The sequence below is a fragment of the Spermophilus citellus genome, assembly GCF_964194105.1.
Source record: "Spermophilus citellus genome assembly, chromosome: 14".
In the NCBI taxonomy this organism is placed as follows: domain Eukaryota; kingdom Metazoa; phylum Chordata; class Mammalia; order Rodentia; family Sciuridae; genus Spermophilus; species Spermophilus citellus.
In genome coordinates, this window is record NC_138194.1 from 34,132,824 (window position 1) to 34,144,880 (window position 12,057).

At 34.2% G+C, this 12,057-nt stretch overlaps 1 protein-coding gene across 1 annotated transcript in view; it reads right to left on the bottom strand.

Moving 5' to 3' along the window:
• CSPP1 (centrosome and spindle pole associated protein 1) overlaps positions 1-1,657 on the bottom strand; it is a 152,768-nt gene extending 151,111 nt beyond the window's left edge. The window contains exon 1 of the mRNA XM_081266447.1: positions 1,574-1,657. The gene's annotated coding sequence lies outside the window, so the exon portion shown is untranslated. The remainder of the gene's footprint in view (positions 1-1,573) is intronic.
• Between the last annotated feature and the right edge of the window lie 10,400 nt (positions 1,658-12,057).

The following is a 12,057-nucleotide window of genomic DNA, read 5'->3' on the forward strand; positions in this document are numbered from 1 at the left end:
ATCCCTGGATTCATTCAATCCCCAATACCAAAAAAAAGTGAAAGAATGGAGAGCCTGATGTAAACATTTCTGTAGTAAGCTCTCTCAGAAAGGCCTCCGAAACCAGCTGCATCTACAAAATGCACTGAAAACCTGGGGAAAGTCCCCTTTAATTGTTGCAGTTTATAAAATTCCAACTAGCAAAACATTATAAGGCCTCAAGAAATGAAGAGTAAATAAAAATTATTCTTTAGACAACCTATAAATGCTGACTGACAAATTTTATTTATACCAGCTAAGCTCATAGAGGCAATTCAAGTACTGTATTGAATTTTAGTTTTAAAAAGATATATTATTGGGATTTCTTAAAACTGTAATAACTGATCACAGTTCTTCAAATGATTTCCCCTTTATTCAATAATATTAATAAAACAGCTTGGTTGATTAATGGGAAGGTTAAGATGACATCTTAATCATCCACCTCATTTTTGAGAAGGTGAATGTAATGAACGAAAACAGCTAATTGATTATTTTCTTTGAATGATGATGAACATTACATTTTTGATGTTACTGTAACATTTTAAGGTAAAACTTTATTTTTAGGTTAATTTTCTAAAAAAGGAGAATGTAAGGAATGTTTTTGGTATGGAAATAATAAATGCAAGTAAATCTTGTTTAAAAAAAAATAGCCTAAGACTGAATCATGGAAACATCAAAATTTTTAAATGGGCAGAAAAGGAGACCAAAGGAGCAAAAAAAGAAAAGGACCTTTAAAAAAAGAATTTAGCCAGTGATTTCACATACTGCCAAAAAGGTCAATAAAAAAAATTATTTGAAGGTTTTCCACAAGCTTTAGAAAGAAGGCAGTCTGGTTAAGATGAGAAAGCTAATTAACTAGCATTTAAATACAGATACTATATATGGGACAGCCTTTTGGACTTGCTTTTTTTTTTTATTAATGTGTATTTTTTAGTTGTAGTTGAACACAGTACCTTTATTTTTATTTATTACATGGTGCTGAGAATTGAACCCAGGGCCTAGCACGTGCTAAGGAAGCATTCTACCGCTGAGCCACAACCCCAGCCCAACTTGTTTTATTCATTAAGTAAAAGTGTATACTTGGAATTTCATGACTGAAACTCACCTCCATTTTTTGCCCTTTAAAAAAAAAAAATGACTACCCTCAAAGAATAACCAAAATCTGTATTTAATGCCAAAATTTCAGCAACACCAATATCGTATTGAATCATCCTGCTAAGAACAGTAACAAGCTTGTTGGGGTTTCCCTGACTGTCATGATTAAATGTTTAAATTTTTGACCAGAAAGAGTACAGAGTCATTAGAGTCACCATGGAAAGCATATTAGCAATTTCCATTCCAAGGCTAGAATACTATTATCCACATTTACATTGGTGAACTAATCAGTTAAGATATCTCAGTGACATAGAAAATACTTCTTACAACAAAGAGAAATAGCCAGGAAAAGAAATTTTTTTAGTCCTAATTTCACTGGACTCATTTTGAGAAGTCTCAGTGTTTATCAGTAACAGTAACCAAAGCCAAAATTGCTTAAATAAATAGAATGTTGGCTCACCTAACTCCAAGGTTCAGAGTTATAAGTTGGATGAGACTTCTGTCAGGGTTCTCATCTCTGCCCTCCTCATATTGACCTGGACTTAAGTAGTTTCCTCCAAAGTTGGTATTATACCACACCACCCACTTAAGGGGAAAAGCTGCTCACTAGTGTCCAAATAAGGTTCTGACTTCACTCTGATCTAACTTGAGTGACATGCCCAATTGCACATGACTGGTTAGTTAAGGCTATCCCTTGACCTCAGAGTGGGGTCAGTAATCCAAAATGCATTAAGTACTACACAATGGGTTAAGTGGATGCCACAGAGACAACCAACAATGACCCCTCAATCAGCCATCCATCCTAGGCAAAAACAGCCCCAGAAGGAAACATTTGTATTTTATTTGAAATGTAGTTACTTAAAAGTAAGGTTTTTTGCAGATGTTCTTAAAGCGTATCTTTAAATTTTAATTAGTTTCATGATCACTTTTCTTAAACATGTTCCTATTTATAACATCAAGCTTTTAGCAACTCAAGATTCAATTTGCAGTCATAATTTATAAACTGAAGTCATGAGATGAGGTTTGTTGCCTTTTCCTGCAAAGTATTATCTTACAGCCTTGAGCTATTCAGGAGCTGAAAAGGCCATTTTTCCTGAGTGAAGTCTGTTTTTTGTTCAGTTTCAAATTTTTCATAGATAATTTCTCAAACTCTTTGGTGATAATATACAGGAAATGTCAATCGTCATAAAAAATTTAATCCCAATGTCCAAGTAATTTTTAAAAGGAATAGGAGCAGGACTTCAAGCCCAGGCTCTAGCAGAGATGGAAAGAAGTCAGTTGATATGGAATGGGGATTGAAACCAGTTAGGGGATCCAGTAAGATTCCACAAATCAACCGTGTTCCAAATTTTCCAGGTTGTTTTAATATATAGAGAGTCTACTTCCAAACAATTGAATAATATGAACTTCTATATAAACTGTTGAGAATTTTAGGCATTTAGTTCCATCTTTTATGTTATACTTTACAATTATATGAGTGTCTTGATGTGCCTGTTTTCATTGACTACGAATAGCATACCACTCAGGATGTTATTTTGAAATCAACAATACTGCCAAGGACAAAAAAGAGCCAAGAGAAGCCATTTGTGCTCCATTGTTTCTGAATTTGGAAAATAAAAGCTTACACCAAACATTTCTTGCTCCCTTTGAGTGATCAAGTCTGAAGACTGTCACAAGTTTAGTATGAATACCTGGTAAATGAACTTTAAAAAAAAATCAGTACATTGCACAATAGAATAATAAACTGCCCCAAAACACAGCCACTTAAAAATAAACACAAAGGAGCAGAAGCATGAGTAACTTTACAATGAATCAGAAAAGCTGGGAGGTGAAGTGCTGCATGTTGCAGAGGTTCAGTTTCCAAAACTATCCTGTGACTGATGAGGTACAGACGCGTAAGTCATGCATGCAGAGAAGAGTTCATTTATATTACTAAGTCTGCACTGCATCCACATGTAGCTAAATAAACTTAACAGAACATAGACCATTAAGTTTCTAAGGTTTCTTTTGTATTTCTGGATTGTTTTAACTATAACCTAAGATATATATATAGTGAGTGTATATATATATACATATATATATATATATATATATATATATATATATAGGTGAGTAATGTGGCTTTTTGTTTGTTTGTTTGTTTGAAGACAGAAAAATATACTGCATAGTATGATGGTCTCTTTTGCTCATCCTTATAACTAAAAGATAATTTTGCTCAAATTATGATGAGGTAATTATGTTATCCACTATTTAATAATTGATGTGTTTCTGTCATTATGTTTGCAAAATACTAGTTAGGAAATAGAAAATACAGTTCTCATTTTGGCCTATTTTCAATACAAGTTCCAATAGCCAAAATGCTAATTTTAGGACACCAGGTGATTTCTGAGGTAATCAATCTATAAGTTTCTAAATCTTTTATCTAAATGTTAGCAGTTGATATACCATTCATCTTTGTAAACATAATGTTATAATCTACTTACTTTATAAAATTAATAATATGAAATTCAGGTCAACTGTGACCACATTGGTATACTTAAACTTTTGATCTCACAAATCAGAATATTATAAAAATAAAATCAGGAACTCTGTCATTTCAGGTCAAATTTGGGAGGAAACAGCTAAAAGCATAGCTTGATAACTAACACTAGTGATTAATTGCTATTTCAACATGTGGATTATCTTGGTGCCAAAAATTATAGAACAATTGCCTAACAAATTGGAGAGTCCCTGATGTCAGTACTCATATTTTCTTTGGATTATACTAAGCAATTATGCTAAACCTTCTAATGACTGAGTAAAATGGTATTGTGCCTTGGGGCACATTTGATGAACTACAGTTGTACTTTTCAAAGCCTAAGAGGCATATGCATAAAGAAGTATATTGTCTAGAATAGAATTATGTTTGGCCTTTATGTTCGACTTTAAAAGATTATAAAAATTGATCACAAAACTATTAATGTTTACTATTGAAAATAATTACTTTAAACAACTTACTTCCTGAAAAAAATTTCTTGGTATAAAATCATCTCCAAATAAATGTTTGATTTATATGATAAATTTTTTATCCTATAACTTAATACTTCATACCTCCTCTTTATATTCAGTTCACTATTATTTGTATCAATAATGCTGAATAAGACCTTCATAACATGTATTTGTTGAGCTTTAACTTTTTACTTCAACTCCTATGTAATCCATCTAGTTTCTCATCCATGATTTTTCAGCATAGTTGAGGCTATTAAGATTTGGGGCTTAGGGCTGGAATTACAGCTCAGTGGTAGAGCGTTTGCCTAGCATGTGTGAGGGACTGGGTTCAATTCTCAACACCACATATAAATAAAAATAAAGATTTGGAGCTTAAAAGAATAAAAGTGACAAAATAAGAAATTAATATTTGTTCTTATATATGAGAATACTGTATTTAAAAACTACAACCATCTGAAATATTCTCTAGCCTCAAGGAAGTTAATTTGATATGCTACTGATGTCAGAATTACACATGAATGCCACTTTTTAGGGGGTATATTTTCAAGCTTCCTAACTAATCTTAATATTTAAAATAAACATTATATCGCTTAAAACTAAGGAAGTATGAGCTATTGAAATGACAATTCATTTAGACAAACATTAACAGTATGGACTTCTAATTCTCTCAAGATCTAAAAAAAATAACTTATTACCATGTGCTTTACCTATTTCACTAAAGAGCATAACTAAAACAAAAGCTGCATTTTTAAATTATTTTATTTTTTACTTATTCATATGCAGTGCTAAGGATTGAACCCAGTGCCTCACACATGCTAGGAGAGCGTTCTGTCACTGAGCTACAACCCCAGCCCCACAAAACCTATATTGAATAAGAAAATTTGGAACACAAGTTGCAGATATATATATATATATATATATATATATATATATATATATATATATATATTTTTTTTTTTTTACTTTCACAAGACCTTTTTATAGTGGCATTAGTCCATTCTTATGGACAACCTTCATGACCAAAACATCTCCCCAAGAGTCTGCACCCCCAGTACTGTCACATTGGGAATAACATTTGGGGGGCAGTACTGGAGATTGAACTCGGGCACTCAACTACTGAGCCACATCTCCAGCCCTATTTTGTATTTTCTTTAGAGACTGGGTCTCACTGAGTTGCTTAGTGCCTTGCTTTTGCTGAGGCTGGCTTTGAACTCTCCATCCTTCTGCCTCAGCCTCCTAAACTGCTGGGATTACAGGCATATGCCACCGTGCCCAGCTGGGAATAATATTTTTTAGATTATATTTTCTAATTTTCAGGATCCTCCTGAGAGTTCTAGGGGCATCCTCAATAACACTATTCATTACATTAGTATCACACTATAAAAGTATTATATTTCCATCAGATTTTTGATTTTCAACTTACAATAAAGTAGCACCGGCTCTCTCCCTCAAATTCTAAATATAATATATTTTCCTAGTAACAAAAGGAAGATTTATATTCTGCCTTAGGATGTAAATGCCACTATGTATCAAAATTTGAATTTCTCACTGTGGCCTAAGGACCCTTCAAGATCTGGTTTCTTTTTCTTTTTTAAAGAGAGAGTGAGAGAGAGAATTTTAATATTTATTTTTTAGTTATCGGCAGACACAACATCTTTGTTGGTATGTGGTGCTGAGGATCGAACCTGGGCCCCACGCATGCCAGGAGATCGCGCTACCACTTGAGCCACATCCCAGCCCCAAGATCTGGTTTCTAGGGTTGGGGTTGTGGCTCAGTGGTACAGCACTCACCTAGTACTTGCGAGGCCCTGGGTTCCATCCTCAGCACCACATAATAAATAAAATAAAGGTATTGTGCCCAAGTACAACAAAAAATATTAATCTACTTCCTTCATATTCCATTCTCCCCTCCCTCATTGGTCCTTACATTCACCCAGCTTCTTCTCTTTTCAAACTCTCTCGTTCTGGCTGCTTCCAGGGCCTGGAAGGCTCCTTGAAGTTTCTCACAGGCTTGATTCCTCATTCTTGAGGTCTCTGCTCAGATGCCTGTCTCCTCCTAGAGACCTGGCCTGTCATCTTCACCCTAAAAAAACACTTCTTCCTTTCCTTCCATCCTCACTTCTAAAGCCTAGTTAGGGTTCACTCTATTGGTTTCCTTCACAGACTTTATCACAACAGGAAATTATCTTGTTCACTGTTTACTTGTCTACTGACTCACCTTTCTAGAATATAAACTCCATGGAGTCAGGGACTTGATCTTACCCACTAGCACTTAGCACCTTGAATAGTGGCACATCAAAGGCACTTGATAGAAAAGTTCAGCCAAGAAACTCAATTTTCTTTTGTTGTTGTTATTTTCGTTTTTTGGTTAGTGGTGGTTTTGTTTTGTTTTGTTTTGTTTGTGTGTGTGTGTGTGTGTGTGTGTGTGTGTGTGTTGCCCGGGATTGAACACAGGGCTTTGTGCATGTAAGTCAAGCACTCTACCAACTGAGCTATATCCCCAGCTCAATTTGCTTTTAAGAATTAATAATATAATGTTTTTAGTAAAGACAAAGTATTTTTTATGGGAACATGAATTTTGCCACACTGTAAGATCTTATAAAATGAATACCTTTTCCCAAATTTTCTTAACAGATTTAAAACAGGAGTTTAAAAAAATCATTTTTTTCAATGAAAAGTTGTTATTGCAGAAATATGCAAAAAGCCATACACTAATTTTAAAAAAAAGCACCAGTAATCTTCAAAAATGAACATGAAATAATTATAATGCACCAGTTTAAAAAAATAAGCAAGAAGGGGAAACTTTTTAAAAATAAGCAGATAGGTGCCCCCAAAATGAAGCAATTAAGTACAAGTATAAATATGTTTTCATTTATTTTAACAAATTATTTTAAAAGACATGAGGATAGAGTATATGACATTACTAAGTTTCACTCTTAGCCTCAATCCATCACCAACTAATTAAACTTTTGCTGAACTTATTATTGGCCTGATAAATTTAAGCAAAGTCTTGGATCTCTAGTAGAAGACAGAAAGGTTCTTTACCTCTAGTATAAAACATCTTTTTTTCCCTTTTTTTTCTTAAAATATAAGCAAGGAACTGTTTCCGAAACTGAACCTACACTTTTTGTTTTAACCTAAACTTTTTCTATAATTAGAAGTTCCTTTCTTGTAAATTCTTCATAAACACTTAGCTGTTAGTTTATTGACAATAAATATTTCAGAAATAAAGATGAAACAAAGATTAGAATGCCATTGGAAATTTTTACAACATATTTTTCAGAAAATATCTTTTTTACTATAACTGTATAATATAAATGTGTTTTTAATGAAACTGACTTTCAGCTGAGATCATTTAATTTACAGCCACATTTCACATTATATTTATGCAGTTTGACCTTCTAGTGGAAATGCATGTTAATAGTTAAAAGTGGCTGTATTAAACATAATAGATTTTTAAAAAACAGAACCCAAGAAAATATTTTTTTAATATTTATTTTTTATTTGTAGTTGAACAAAATACTTTTATTTTATTTATTTTTACGTGGTGCTGAGGGTCGAACCCAGGGCCTCGTACCTGCTAGGTGAGCACTCTACCACTGAGCCACAACCCCAGGCTTCTTATCATTCTTAAGTAGTGATGGGGACAGTGGTGAAACAATTAGTTTTGAAAGTTGTTTCTGACACTAAGTGGACTTGATTTGGTGACTGAATGTGGGAATGCTAGTATGTGAGACAGTGTTGGAGGTGGCTCTCTGATTGTACTTTGTTGTTTGGGTTTGTTTTTTGTTTTAAGCTGTAGATGGACACATACCTTTATTTTATTTATTTTTATGCAGTGCTGAGGATTGAACCCAGTGCCCCACACATGCTAGGCAAGTGCTCTGCCACTGAGCCGCAACCACAGTCCCTTGTTTTGCCAGGGTGTGGGGGGAGGAGTACCAAAGATTGAACCCAGGGGGGCACTTAACCACTGAGCCTCAGCTCTTTTTATTTTATATTTTGATACAGGGTCTCACCAAGTTGCTTTAGGGCCTCACTAAGTTACTGAGGCTGGCCTCAAACTTAGAATCCTCCTGCCTCTGCTGGGATTAGAGGCATGTACGATGGCAGCCAGCTTTTCTGATTCTACTTTGTGTAGTAGGATGGACTGTGGACAAGCAAAACTAGAGGAAGCCTATTAGATTTGTGCAGGATAGAAATGATATCAGTTTTGAGTTTTCAATGCCTCTAGGACATTCATATTCAGGTGGATTGAATGACTAGAAGCCTGTTTGATGTTTAGGTCCAAAAATCAAAGAAATACTATAGATTGCTTTACATATAACCTATAGAGCAATGATTTATATTTATAGAATTTGTTATATAATAAATGACAAATCAGTTACTAAGTTTTTAATCACATTATTGAGGCTCATATTTTGTGCATCATGGCATTAGAAGGCTCCTAATAGCTTCTAGAGAAACTCTCCAGTACATGATCATATACAGGTTACAGAAATAAGGAGTGGAAACTGACACACCCAGAAGTAAAAGGAATTTGTATTGTTTCTACAGCTTCCAGTTTTTACATACAGATATATGTTCACAAAGAAACCTTTTGTTCCCCTTCCTATAGTCACTTTAATTTCTCTCCTTTGAGCTTCCATTCAGAGTTTTCTATGAAAATGGAAATTATGACCCAAATTTCTGAATAATAAATCTTCTCTCCTTAAGGGAATTGTCCATCTTCCAGTACTGATATGTAACAATCACCCCAAAACTTAGTGGATTAAAACAACACACATTTATTATTGCAGAATATTATGGGCCAGGAATCTGGGTCCTCTTCTTCAGGGTCTCTAACAAGGCAACAATCAAGCATTGGCTAGAGATGAAGCATCATTTGAAAACAATTGGTAGAAGAACCAACCTTCCAGCTCTAACAGGGATTTTTGGTATTTAGTTTCTCAATGAACTAATGCCTCCTTTTCTCACTAGCTATTGGCTAGAGAGTACCCTCAGATCCTTGCCACACGGACATTCCCAATTACGGCTTGCCTAATCAAAGCAACTGAGTCTGCTGTTATGATCTGATCATGGAAATGACATCCCATAAATTTTATTTTATTTTATGCATTTTATTGGCCAGAACAAATCATTAGTTCCACACTGTGGCAGAAAGGACCATACAAGGGCTTAGATACCAAATAAATGTTAATTTTTCTGTGTGGAGTTACGTGATGATATACATGTCTGAACCCTTTAATTTCTCGATTTCTCAATGAAAGGTAACATATCATTAAAGTGTTTGCTTAGTACTTTATGTAGTACTATGCAGTATTATACTCAGGAAATATACAGTGACTAACAAATACGGAACAACATGAAATGTAAAGTATATTTTTGTCTAAAGTTACTTGGAAACTCTAGTTGAGGCTTTTAAAATGTGCTTTTTTAACCATCATTCTTTCAAAAGTGTATTTTAAAATTATTCTCAAGACTTCACAATGGTTTTTTGCAAATATAAATTTCCCAACATCTGTCAAAGTATAAATCTTAAGGGTATTTTACACTGAACTTACAAATGTGGCAATGAACACAAGTATTTCTTGTAGTCTGCCAAATTTCTGCCACATTGGAAAATATACAGATGGTTCTTGAACACAGTGTGCCACTAGACAGGAATTATATTTCACATCTTATGACAGAATACTTTCTCTTGTTGCATTAAAAAATTAATTAGTAATTCAAACCATTTTAAACACCAGCAATCACAGTGATTTTTAACTCCATGAAGGGCAGGATTCAAAATGAACTTTGAAAATGTAATTTTATCATTTTTTAAAAGCCTAATTGCAAAAACAAAAAGAAAAAAAATTCCTAATCCCACCATCAGGAAATAACCACTTGTAAATATTTGGGTATATATCTACATATCTATATGTAAATCTATTATCTATTTATCTATCTCTTCTTTTAGACATTTGAAAGTATATTGGGCTGGGGCTATAGCTCAGTGGTAAAGCACTTGCCTCGCTCGTGTGAGGCACTGGGTTCGATCCTCAGCACCACATAAAAAATAAATAAAGATACTGTGTGTTCATTTACAACTAAAAATATATATTTTTTTAAAAAGAAAGTATATATAACTGGGAGTGGTGGTGCATACCTGTAGTCCCAGCTACTCAGGAGGCATAGGCAGAAGGATCATTTGAGCCCACAAGTTTGAGATTAGCCAGAGCAACATAGTTAGACACAATCTCTAAAAAATACTAGTAAAAATAGAAATGTTAGTGTTTACAATTTTACCACATATGAGATCATACTCCTTTTTTATAATGGCATATGAAAATTTTCCAAAAAGATTTTCAGATCCTGCTCTTCGTGGAACTAAAAATCACTTTGTGACTGCTGATGTTTAATTAAAATGGTTTGAAATACTAATTAAAATTTTTAATGCAACAAGTAAAGTTTAAGAGAAAGTATTTTCTCCAGCCACAAAAAATTGAAATTATGTCATTTTCAGGAAAATGAATGAAACTAGAGAGCATTATATAAGTGAAATAAGTCACAATCATAAGGTCAAGGGTCATATGTTTTATCTGATATACAGAAGCTAGAGAGAAAAGGGGAAAGAAAGGTGAGGATGAATTTCATGAAAAACAGAGATCAGTTGAGGAAAGGGACAAAGGGGTGGGAGAGGGGAAGTGCTGGGAAGTGATATTGGCCAAATTATATTGTTATATTGTGTGCATGTACAAATATGTAACAACAAATCCTATCATTATAGACAACTATCATGCACACATGTGGAAAAAGGGGAGGAAATATTCTCTCAGTACAATGGGAGAAACTGATATTCAAGGTTTCTAGCAATGTAATGTTAGCAGCTAATTACTCATTTAAGAGCAATGGGCCAGCCTGCATGCATTATTAAAAGTGTTACCCCAGAGGAATAGCCTACAAAATAGATAGGAGGAATTTCTGATTTATGTCCTAGTGTTTTAACCATATTATTCTGATCACTCTTACTTTTCATCCTTCTGTAGCTTTTTATTCTGTTAGTAACCCCCTGAATATACTCTGTGAACTCTTTTCCCTGTATCTGGATCTGAATTACCAGATTTTGAATTACTATTATTTGTTCTAAGAACAAATATTACTACTGATAAATCTTTCTTTGCCATCTTTACCAGCTTTTCTTCCCTCTTCCATCCCAACTAGTTGGCATAGCTATTGACCCACTATTTCTCTTTCTTTACTTTCTCCCTCACTACCACTTATGGCTTCATGGTTTCATTAATTAGTTTTATACTGGAGACTATAAATACCTCTCCCATCTCACATTTCCCCTCAAATTTATTGCAACCTCTCCTCTTTCTCCAGTATTAATCCTTTATCCTTCATAACACCTGGGAATTTTATTCTCCTCTCCTTTTATCCAATCACTATTAAATCATATTTCAAGAAATCTCCTAAATTTGTTCATTATTTTCTACTTATATTTGTCTTCATTCCATTTGGGCCAAGATTACCTCACAAATGGACTTTACCAACAATGTATGGAATGAAGTTTGGGTTTCTTTGCCCTGATCCCCAACCCCTTCTTAGGCTATTCCTATTGTAATGATCAGTGACATATAACAAAAAGAGAACAGGATTTGAAATCAGGAGCCCAAGAATAAGTTTCCTCTCTGCCACCCCAAGTGTATGACCTTAAGAACATTTCTTTCTTCTTTCTAAGCCCATTAGTTTCCTTATCTGCAAGATGGCAATTGGACTACCCTTATGGGCTCTAAGCTGCCTTGCAATTTAACAGATCCACTCTTGACACTTCTTTGCTCAAGGAATGGCAATGACAACCTTGTACTCTCAGAACACAACAGGTAGTCTCAGGTATGCTGTGTCCTTTACATCCAGATTGTTTCACTGTATCTCCATTAAGCCTGTTTTTTTCCACTGTAAATCTGTTCT